Source organism: Schistocerca americana, chromosome 1 (assembly GCF_021461395.2).
Source record: "Schistocerca americana isolate TAMUIC-IGC-003095 chromosome 1, iqSchAmer2.1, whole genome shotgun sequence".
Taxonomy (NCBI): Eukaryota; Metazoa; Arthropoda; class Insecta; order Orthoptera; family Acrididae; genus Schistocerca; species Schistocerca americana.
The window spans coordinates 1,009,867,174-1,009,879,866 of record NC_060119.1 but is presented as its reverse complement, the minus strand read 5'-3'; positions in this window follow the sequence as shown (position 1 = coordinate 1,009,879,866).

Sequence of the window (12,693 nt, the reverse complement as noted above, 5' to 3'; positions counted from 1 at the left end):
ATCTGCCCATCACTGAGTGAAAACATGACTTTTTATGTTTTCTGAGTAGCATGACACATTATTTATTAATGTGTCTGCAGGCATTGGTTTCTGATAAATTCCAAATTTGTGCATTGAATTTTTTTTATTGTGATGTCTAAGAAATTAATACAGTTATTTATTAATTTCATTGGTGAATTCGATTTTATTGTGCATGTTTTTAGTTGTGAATGCACAGTGATTATATATTTTTATTTACCATTTAATAGGATCATTCTGTTATCAATGTTATATTTGTAATAAATAACTTGAAACCAAAAACAATTAAAGAAATATCAGGACAGAAACTGAAAATTAAGCAAAAATCAGTGAAATTACTCTCCAACTAGGGGTGACAAACCAAAACTGTAATTCTAATTTTGTTCTGACCTATTACAGAATCATTTCTGATAAAGCAGGCAAAACTTTTAAAAACAAAAGTATAAAAATTGTACTCCATTCTGAAAAGAATGTTAGTAATATTATAGGGCACACCAACAGTAAAACGCCCCATTTACTAAATTAGGGATATGTAAGAATGGATATAACGATTGTGACAATATATACATCAGGCAAACTGGTAGAAACTTTCAGGTGTCTTTTAAAGAGCACACAAAATCTAACAACAACAGTACAAGTCCCTTTGCACTGCATCTCCTAAACACAAAACATACATATAATACCTCTACGTCAATGTCTACTAAAATATCTACCTTTATTCTGTAAAACTTAGCACCCACTGCTTTGCTTGTGTACACTGTATGGCCTGCAGAGATTTTTTGTTTGTAAATAATCGAATTTTTATGTTCTTCACAAATTGCAACAGCTTCTAAGCTTTCCAAGCTAATTAAGGCCATACAAGCATGGATTTTTCCGAAATGTACTTCAGATCAAAAAGCGATTCTGGTAGCTGGACTCCGAAGTTTTTGTTAATTGTGCCTATTGCTTTCTTGTGAAGATATTTCCATAGAAAGTTTCATCCCCTAACAAATATTTTTTTATATCAAGTGAGAAATGAAATACTAATTTTCATAAATTTAGCTTCACAATTTTTTTAACGTAACGAAGAACACAAAATAAGCAGTCTTGCAGATGCGGCAGATTTGATTGAAGGTTTGCAAAGTAATATTTCAGAGCTAGATCAGAAATGTAAGGACTATGGTATGAAGATTAGCATCTCCAAAACGAAAGTAATGTCAGTGGGAAAGAAATATAAACGGATTGAGTGCCAAATAGGAGGAACAAAGTTAGAACAGGTGGATGGATTCAAGTACTTAGGATGCATATTCTCACAGGATGGCAACATAGTGAAAGAACTGGAAGCGAGGTGTAGCAAAGCTAATGCAGTGAGCGCCCAGCTACGATCTACTCTCTTCTGCAAGAAGGAAGTCAGTACCAAGACTAAGTTATCTGTGCACCGTTCAATCTTTCGACCAACTTTGTTGTATGGGAGCGAAAGCTGGGTGGATTGAAGTTACCTTATCAACAAGGTTGAGGTTACGGATATGAAAGTAGCTAGGGTGATTGCAGGTACTAGTAGATGGGAACAATGGCAGGAGGGTGTCCACAATGAGGAAATCAAAGAAAAACTGGGAATGAACTCTATAGATGTAGCAGTCAGGGCGAACAGGCTTAGATGGTGGGGTCATGTTACATGCATGGGAGAAGCAAGGTTACCCAAGAGACTCATGGGTTCAGCAGTAGAGGGTAGGAGGAGTCGGGGCAGACCAAGGAGAAGGTACCTGGATTCGGTTAAGAATGATTTTGAAGTAATAGGTTTAACATCAGAAGAGGCACCAATGTTAGCACTGAATAGGGGATCATGGAGGAATTTTATAAGGGATCTATGCTCCAGACTGAACGGTGAAAGGCATAATCAGTCTTAAATGATGATGATGATGATGATGATGATGATGGCGAAATATTTTCTTAAAAATTTTCGTCCCTATTACACTCCCTTAGTGGTTGAATTTCCAGAAACACTGAAACACAGATTTTTTATTGCTAACCAAGAAGTCAAATACCAATTGTCATAGATGTAGCCTTAAAAACCCTTTGTTAGTTCTTTATCAATTATTTATGTTCAAAAAAGTTTCACTCACTATTTATCCCCTTAGTGGTCCAAATTCCAAATATGCTGAAACATGTATTTTTTATTTTCTGAATGAGAAATAAAATATCATTTTCGTAATTCTAGCTTCAAAACTCCATTAAAAGTGACATACATTCAAAAAGCCTTTCATCCCCTATTTCACCCCCTTAGGAGTGGAACTTTGGACACTCCATTCTTTACGATGCCTACAGTATAAGTTCCACATCCTCTCCCAACTTCAAGTTTCTATCCTTAGCTGTTTGGGCTCAGTGATGTGAGTCAGTGAAACAGACTGACCCTAGGGGTCAGGGGGACCCTAGGGGTTAGCCCCTTAGGGCTTGTATTTCCAAAAAACTGAACATTCATATTTCCTTTATTTCTAACTGAGAAGCCAAACTTAAATTTGAATAGGTTACGTTGAAAAATGCTTGCGCAATGAAATGTGTCCATAGAAACTTCCATCCTTCATTTTACCCCCAAGAAAGCTGAATTTCCAAAAACAATGAAACTCATGGTTTTTCTTATTTCTATCTGAGAAGCCAAACTCAGATATTCCTAGATAAACCTTCATAATGCTTTCATAATGAAATATTTTCATAACACATCTCATTCCCTATTCCATCCCCTTAGGGGTTTAATTTCGGAGAACATTAAAACACCTATTTCTTATTTGTAACTGAGAAGTCAAAAACTAATGTTTATAGATGTAGCTTTAAAAATGGGTGGAATTTCCAAAAATGCTGAAATACGTATTTCTTTACTTCTGACTGAGAAACCAAATACCAATTTTCGTAGGGCTAGTTTCAAAACTGCCTTAATAGCGAAATTTCTGAAAAAGAACCTTTCACCCCTATTTCACCCCCTTAGGATTGGAATTTCGAAAAACCCTTCTTACACGACGCCTACAGTATAAGATCCACACCTCGAAATTTCAAGTTTCTGTCCTTATTGGTTTGGGATGCGTGATAATCAGTCAGTCAGTCAGGGCATTGCCTTTTATACATAGAGATAACTCAGTCTTTAACATAGGTATTACCACTTCACTAAGTACGACTTTAATTTTATGTCATAGATCTTACCTTACATATTTCTGGCCTTCAAATTGCCATGTTTGATAGTCCCTCGTGTGAGCCATACCTTGTCTTTGTAGGAGGACTCAGTAACCAGAAGCCCACTCAAGAGAAGCGTAGTTTGCTAGCTTACTGCATGACAAGAGGTGAGGAGGAGCTGAAACTAGCCTACAACAGATAAAGAATCTTCATCAGCTGTGGTAAATGCTGCTTCTCTTAGGGAAGAACACCCAAAATCACAGTTTCCTGCTCTCTAGAAACAGAGGTTCAGCCAGAGGCCGGTAAGCTCTACTAGTAAAAATATTAATTGCTGACAAGCTTCAGTAGAAAAATAGCGGGAGAGGTAAAGATTGTGTCAACCTTAGCACTGAAAGGAACAGGAAGAAAGAATATGGACTACAGGATAGCTTAAAGATGGCGACCTGGAATGTCACAGGACTCACCATCAAACAATCTGAATTAGTTAAAGAAATGAAAGACAAGAAAATAGATACATCCTACAATGAAAATGAAGAAAAAGTTGAAAGCATCAAAGATGATTAATAGTGTGAAGATGTTGTACAGCACAGCAGCTCAAGACACCAGAGGCCAAGTGGGAGTGGCAATACTTGTAGACAAAAAATGGGGATCTAAAACTGATTACATTGACTCACATACATTTTATATAAATTAATGGGTGGGGGGGGGGGGGAGAAAAGAAGGGAAAAAACTAATGATATCAGCAGCGATGAGCAAAAATATTTGCCAAACCTGGACTCGAACGTGGGGTCTCCTGCTTACTAGGCAGTTGCATTAACCAGTGTGCCACCTGGACACAATATTAGTTGCAAATGTGCAGACTATCTCAGCACAGTCCCTGGCCGACTCACATTCCCACCTAGTGCCACATATCCACAGTCCCCATCCATGCTCGCTAATTTTAGATTCCGACTGGAGATCGAACGAACGTAAATGTACGTCTGCCCTGAAGGTAATGGAGTCATTGCCCATCGAGGCAAATCAGTTATATGATTGCGTGGTGTCTGTCATTGACTACAAGGTTAAAATACAACAGAGGCTACTGGACACATTGTGGCAATATATGCACCAAATGAAGGAAAGGAAGAGAAAACAAAAGAATTTCATTCTATTCTGTAAAATGAAACAGTCAAGCAAAACAAAAATGAGTTATTTATATTATTTGCAGATTTCAACGCAAAAGCAGGGAGCCAACCTATAACTAATGTATTTGACATCCAACTATTTTATGTAAAAATGGACAAGAATTAAACAATTCGGAATTTTGCTACCTGAAAATTACTATTGAAAAGAAAGGGGTATTCACAATATACGTGGTCAGCTTGAGGTCAAAGGTCATTAATTGGTTATATAATAATTAATGAAACAGTATCATCATTGACAACTGATGCAAGAGTATATTGAGGAGGACACATCTATTCCCACCATTATTTGGCAATTTCTAAAATGTATGTTTAAACACGGTAGACAATGAGTAACAACAGTTACAGAAATAAAGAAACAGTATTCATAGTACATTTATTACAAGACAAAGCATACAACTCTTGTACAAAATGGATTAAATTAGTAATTGCTAATGAGATGCATCATTGAAGATAAGAGGGAATATAACGAGTGCTTTTCAGATGGCAGGCTTTGAAGCAGTGGGAATAAGATTTAGAAGACATAATAAGAAGAGATTAAGAATATGGAACGAAGAATTAGACAAAGTAATAAGAGGAAGGGCAAGAATATCTAAAGAGCTGCAAAAACACCAGAATTAAAAGTAGAATATAAGTGGAAAAGAGCAGTTCGTAAATTAGACTGTAAAATAGCACACAGAGCAAGTTGGGGCCAATATAAAGGTAAATTAGAAAATGACATTGACAACAAACAGTTTTCTTTAAAGCAATAAAACGTTTAAACAGGCAAGGAAAAGATATAGTAAACATTAACACACTCAAAAAAAACGATAGTAAGAATCTTATAAAAAGTTATGGTATGACCAAAAATTAATGGAACAAGCAGAAATGTATGAATGAGGGAAAGACTTAGATGTAATAATATTACTGGAATTAGGAGAAACTTTAAAAACAATGAAAACCAGAAAAGCACCTGATACAGATGGCACTGACAGCGAATTTTTAAAACACGAGATAGTGACATTCTACTTAAACTAAAATTTTTCCTTTTCCTAAATTTATGTTGGGAGAAAAGGAGAGTACCAGAAATATGCTCAACAACTGTTGTGTGCTCAATTTTTAAGGAAGAAGATCAAAAAGATTAATTATTGTAGTGGAATAAGTGCTGTAACAACCCGATATAAAGTCTTTTTCTTTTCTTCTTCTTTCACTTGCGCCTTGTCCTGCAGTTGTCGTAGGGTCAGCACTGTTAAAATAGGATTTGGCATGGTTAATTTGAATGGGTGGTCGGATGCCCTTCCTGCCGCCACCCCATGGACTCCCCCAGTGGACTCCAGCTATCTGCGCCTAGAGTAAACCATGAAAGAGTGTGAACATGTTTCAAATGTCTGCGACTCGTGTAATTGAGACAGGATGTAGGGATTAGCCCAGTATTCACCTAGAGGGATGTGAAAAACCGCTTAAAACCCCATTCAGGCTGGCCGGCACACCGGCCCACGTCGTTAATCCGCCGGGCGGGGCCTGCGCGCCTACCCGAGTCCAGGAAGCAGCGCATTAGCACTCTTGGCTAACCTGGCAGGTAACAACTGGATATAAAGTATAAGAAGGAATTTCAGATCTAAGCTTAGCACCGATTGCTGAAACAATTTTGATTGAAGATTAGAGTGGATATAGTTTTATATGAACAAAAATGGATAAAATATTCATCATGAAAATAATGGTAAGTAAAGAAAGAGAATTTAATAATGGGATACATATAACTTTTATCTACTGTGCTTTGACAGATTAAGTGGGACAAAACTCAGCTCAGTTTTACAAGAAAATGGGATTCTGTGATACTTGATAGGGGTTTATACAATGACAATAAATGTATAATAAAAACAGGGAACAAAATGTACAAGTATGGCATTATAAATAACCAAGGAGCTAAACAAGTAGCTCACTTTACCAAACTCAAATGTAAATGATATGATTAAAAAGCAGCATGATGACACGAAAACAACAAACAAATAACTCTAGACAGGGATCATTATACAGAAACATTAATGCATGCTAACAGTTTCAAAATATCTATGGAAAAGATAAAAGTAATGACATCCTGAGGAAAGCACAAGATGTGATCAAAAATACAGAAGGCTCCAGAAAAATGCAGACATTCCTTGACAGTCAGTATGAATGAAACAAAATGACAGACCGTTACAGTTCCTGCACAGGGGGAAAGTTATTTTATGCGTTCAAAGTCATCCCTATTATCAGTCAAACAACGTCGATCCCGCCGAACTGTTGACCAAACTACGGTTGTCAGTGTTGCCGGTGTGATAGCCACAGTGGACGTATCGATGGTTTCTCGTAATCGTTCATTGTAGCTGGCTTCTGTTGACAAAATTCATTTTTCTAGGTCCACCATAGGTATAAGTCAAGAGATGTAAGGTATGGAGGCACTCAAGAGCTCCTCTTCGACTTATCCGTCGTCCAGGTACATTTTAATCCAACTGGACTTTGTTTGTGTGATAGCGAGGCGGAGCGCCATAAATTTGCAGGTACGCCACCGCGGCGCTCAGGGGCCACAGCACAGTTGCAACACCTGACGATGGGCTTAATAGAGCCCTAAACCGGTCGTGATAATAAAAGAAATTTACAACTGAAGTGGTGTTTTCAACCTCTAGTATAATACTTAGATGCGGATGTTCTCCCAACAGGATTGTTTGTAGTAAAATATTGCAACACAATAGCTGGACTTCCTTATGCACATCCTTACCAGTACCGTCTGCTTCAAATTTAACCAGAATACTGTAAGTTGTTGTATGTGTTGGTGGCCCAGTTCCGCCCACATCAGCCATTGCCATTATAACTTCCAGCACCACTTCAACATGGCCTTGCGTTGATCAAACGCCAATATTAACGTCGTTTATTGCTGCACTGACATCTGCTGGAAAACGCGCGCCAAGACTGTTGAGAAAACAATGGACTACGCTAGTGCCCAAAATTACACCGATATGTCATTTTGTTCCAAAGATATTAATTATCAACGATTGTCTACATTTTTGCGGAACCATCTGTATTGATATTTCGATCATGATAAAGGTGTAAAGAATAAAAACAGAAAATTTCAGTGTGTCTGTGGAACAATAAAAAGAACATTAAACGAAAAGTCAACCAAAGAAATCCAACTGAAATTTATAAAACACTAGCTCTGCCCTTGGTGCTTTACGGCTCTGAGGTTTGTAAGCAATCAAGCAACACATAAATCGAGTAGTGACATAAGAAATGAAATTCCTCAGTTCAGCTGAAGGACGTAAGCTGGAAGATAGGTGGAAGGAAGGCATCAGAAATGAGCGTAAATCACTTACACTACAGTAGAGTCTCGATATTTCGGGTCTCTGAATTACGGATTTCCCATAAATCCGAGCCATTTATAAACAATTATAAATTAAAAAAGACTTACTGTATGGAGTATCGGTCCCCTGTCCGTTGTCCCCTACGCTCATAGCACACCACCTGTCGAACCACTCACTCCCCTTGTCTCTATGTCAATGACTCCAGGCATACAATTGTCCTGGTTTTTAATAGTTTACACAAGCAAATCTTTTACTGAAAGTAGTATTTTATGTTTTAGAATTGTCCTTGTCGCCGGCCGTTGTGACCGAGCGGTTCTAGGCGCTTCAGTCTGGAACCACGTGACCGCTACGGTCGCAGGTTCGAATCCTGCATCGGGCATGGATGTGTGTGATGTCCTTAGGTTAGTTAGGTTTAAGTAGTTCTAAGTTCTAGGGGACTGATGACCTCAGATGTTAAGTCCCATAGTGCTCAGAGCCATTTGAACCATTTGTCATTGTCGGTACTGTACAGTGCCATGTTGTTTCCTTTGTTGATAGTTTTCGTTTGTACATTTTCTAAAAATGAGTGCTGTAAGAAAGAAAAAGAAATTTCTGGCTTTGTGTTAAATTGGTAGAACTGAAACTACATGACAAAGAATGGCCAATAAAAAGACTTCATCTCGAATACGGTGTCGGCGATGTTACTTTAGGTGACTGGCAAAGAAACCGACTTAAATTGGAACGGTTTTCTTCAAAGAAATGCTCTGAGCACTCTCTTCAGCGAAAAAATTAAAGAGTTCGAAATTTTAAAAAAGAAGTGACGAGTTGTTCTTGTGGTCTACGGAACGAAGACAGAATGGGGGCTCCGAATCCTGGCTCAGCCTTACAGGAGAAAACCATGTTTTTTAGAAGCCAGCTACAGATGGGAGACGAGAGTTTAGCCGCGCATGTAGGCTGGTTCCAGGAGAGGAAGAGGAGGTATGGAGTGTCTCAACTACATGTATGCGGAGATTGGTTGGTTGGTTGGTTGTCTGGGGAAGGAGACCAGACAGCGTGGTCATTGGTCTCATCGGATTAGGGAAGGAAGTCGGCCGTGCCCTTTCAGAGGAACCATCCCGGCATTTGCCTGGAATGATTTAGGGAAATCACGGAAAACCTAAATCAGGAGGGCCGGACGCGGGATTGAACCGTCGTCCTCCCGAATGCGAGTCCAGTGTCTAACCACTGCGCCACCTCGCTCGGTATGCGGAGATAACTCTCTGGTAACTCTAAGGCCGTTTTTGAATTATTTTTAAGTTTAACCAAATTATAACTGAGGAAAATTTACCCAGTGAATATAATTACAATTGCGATGAAACCGGTTTAAATTTCAAGATGTGGCCGTCCAAAACACTTGCTTCTCGTGAAGAAGATAGTGTTCTTCGACACTAAAAGTAAAGCGTAGCTCCTACATTTGTGTCAGCTTCAAATGCAATGGAAACCAAGTAAAACTGGTTGTGATTGGAAAGCCTGCAAATCCAAGAAAGTAATCATTCAGCTCTTCCATGTTATCTACGCGCACCACATTAATTCTTGGATGGATCAGAAAATCTTTAAGAATTGGTTTTTGAATTCATTGTTACCGGAGTGCAGAAAGATTTTAAAGAAAAGGGATTCCCATGGAAAGCTATTTTGATAATGGATATAATCCGTCTTCACATTCAGGTGTAGAAGAACTGCAGTGCGACGGGATGCGCGCCTTGTTTCTCGAGCAAACGTTAGCAGTATGATTCAGACAATTGATCAGGGTCTTCTGGAATGCCTCAAGAAAAAGTGTCATCGGCGGTTGCTACCTTCAGTCTGGCATTCGGAAGATTGTGAAAACTTTGTAGGAGCGTTAAAGGAAGTGATTCTGAAGAATTTTGTGTAGTAGATCAGTGGGTCTTGGAGAGAGGTAGATACAGTGACTAAATCATGCAGAAAACTGCTACAGGAAATTAGGCATAACCCAGAGACTGAAGATTTTGACGATGAGGACAATCGCCCGTTTGTGATTTAATCAGAAGATTGCCTGTCTGTGAAGAGGCAGAAAATGTCGAAATAACTGTGAGAAGTTACAGGGTGTTCTATACTTGTACTGTTAACACCCCACCGCAGTGTGAGAGTGATGACGATGATGAGGCCGAGACTCCAGCGATGATGAGTCACACAGAGATGTCTACGCTGCACGTGAGGCCGGCATGTGCTGCGTGGAACAACTCAACAGCCTCAGGCGGTACCAACCGACATCCTACTCTCCAGACGGTGGCGCGGTGTGAAGTTTCTACTACATCAAATAAAAGACACTCCTCCATTATTTCACGAAAATAGTCTAAGTTTTCAATAGTTCTGGGAGGTCCTCGTCGCGTTCACCTCGAGCTATCGGGACTCTACTGTAACAGAAAAATCGAGATATATAAGAAGAAATAATGTGATAGAAGAAGAAATAGCAGTCAAGTCAGCAGAGATAGAGCATTTAGTATTAGAATCAGCATTTAAGAGAGCTTTGGAGGACTTAAGATCAAATAAGGAAGAATGGATAGATATCACTCCATCAGAATTTCTAAAATCATTGGGAGAAGTGGCAACAAAACGACTATTCACGTTGCTGTGTAGAATGTATGAGTCTGGTGACATACCATCTGACTTTCGAAAAAATATCATCCACACAGTTCCGAAGACTGCAAGAGCTGACAAGTGTGAGAATTATCGCACAGTCCCTAAAACAGCTCATGCAACCCAGTTGCTGACAAGAATAGTATACAGAAGAACGGAAAAGAAATTTGAGGATGTGCTAGATGACAATCAGTCTGGCTTTAGAAAAGGTAAAGACACCAGAGAGGCAATTCTGACGTTGCGGCTGATAATGGAAGTAAGACTAAAGAAAAATCAAGACTTGGAAAAAGCGTTCGATAAAGTAAAATGGTGCAAGATGTTCGAAATTATGAGAAAAGTACGGGTGAGCTATGGGAAGAGATGGGTAACACACAACGTGTACAACAGCCAAGAAGTAAGAGTAAGAGCGGACGACCAAGAACGAAGCGCTTGGATTAAAAAGGGTGTAAGACAGGGATGTTTTCTTTCGCCTTACTGTTAGGTCTATACATCGAAGAAGCAATGATGGAAATAAAACAAAAGTTAAAGAGTGGAATTAAAATTCAAGGTGAAAGGATATCAGTGATAAGATTCGCTGATAACATTGCAATCCTGAGTGAAAGCGAAGAAGAATTACATGATATGTTGAATGGGATGAACAATCTAATGAGTACAGAATATGGACTGAGAATAAATCGAAGAAAGACGAAAGTAATGAGAAGAAGCAGAAATGAGAACAGTGAGAAACTTAACGCCAGCATCGATGGTCACGAAATAGATGAAGTTAAGGAATTCTGCTACCTGGGCAGCAAAATAACCAATGACGGACGGAGCAAGTAAGACATCAAAAGCAGACTAGCCCTGGCAAAAAGGGCATTCCTGACCAAGAGAAGCCTACTAGTATCGAACATAGGCCTTAATTTGAGGAAAACATTTCTGAGGATGTACGTCTGGAGCACAGCATTGTGTGACAGTGAAATATGGACTGTGAGAAAACCGGAACAGAAGAGACTAGAAGCATTTGAGATGTAGTGTTACAGGCGGAAGTTGAAAATTATATGGACTGATACGGTGCGGAATAAGGAAGTTCTGTGCAGAACCGGAGAGGAAAGTGCTATGTGGAAAACATCGACAAGGAGAAAGGACAGGATGATAGGACATCTATTACAGGGTGTATACGTGGACAATGAAAAAAAAATTCCCGGATTTTTTCCGGATTTCCCAGTTAAAAATACACTTTCTCCCGGATGAAAACAACCTTTTTCCGTGCTATTAAGTGACAGTATTTTTTTTCTTTTTTGCATCAATATGTATGCTGTATATTTTCGTATCACGAAAGTATAAATTCGAATCCCACCAAACACCGCATGTTACTTTCCGAATCATGTAATCGAGATTGCGATACGCTTTTGTAAGCGAGTCATTGCTCATGTCACGTGATCCCACCAACCGATGACAGCGGATATTCAGAGCGTAGGACACGTGATGTAGTCAGCTAATAGCAACATCACTGTTAAGTAGCGCGGATACATAAACAGGAAAAGTTAATGTTTTAAATTAATATACATAGTGTTGCTACAAGAAAAGCAAAGCTTTCATGTACAACATTGGTCTCTAAGGTTAGTAAGCTGCAACAGATGCTAAGCTTTCACATATAATGTTGATTTTTCTTGCCCGTGTTACACTTTAAGATACATCACACAAATGTGCCAGTAAAATGTTTAGCCGAGTCCAGTAACTTGTTCTCAAAGTTTTCCACAAATAAATTAGTTACCCCAGAGGAGCGAGAGCTTCCCGTAGCACTACATCAATTTGCTCATAATAACGACACGATTGTCTGATCTGGGCTCTAAATACTTCTAATCGCTCGTCATCAAACGCCAGGTAACAGGCGCCACCGCGCTTTGGCAGCTACGATGACGCAAGAAGCCCGTATGTTCGTATGTGTAAAACACTAAAAGATCTTACGTTGTGTCATAAAAGTAAAGAGGCCGAAATATCGTTGTCTAATACTGCGTAAGTTGTTAATACAAATACTACCCATGACTGGTGTGGTTTCTCGATCTGATTACGTTTATTTTGTCGTTGTCTGCTAGATAAAACAAAATAGGCCTTTCTAACACTGCAGAAATTGTAACACACACCAAATAAACGAGTCTGTTTTTGCACAAATGGTCATTTTTATAACACGACAGAATATAATTCACGAAGACCAACATAAAATGCCTATTAGGCCTACTACAAGCAAATAAATGTTAGAAAATAGTTTCACATTTCATTCATACGCCCCAGTTTCTCGAGCATGAGATCGAAAAGTAGTAGTGCGAGATTTTTGCTTAAATTTGGAATCGTCATATTCTTCCCTAATTGGTGTGATGTCCCCGTTCCTCGTTCTAACAAACAATCTTGCCATGACTAACTCTGGAACTATTCCTGCCTTTGTC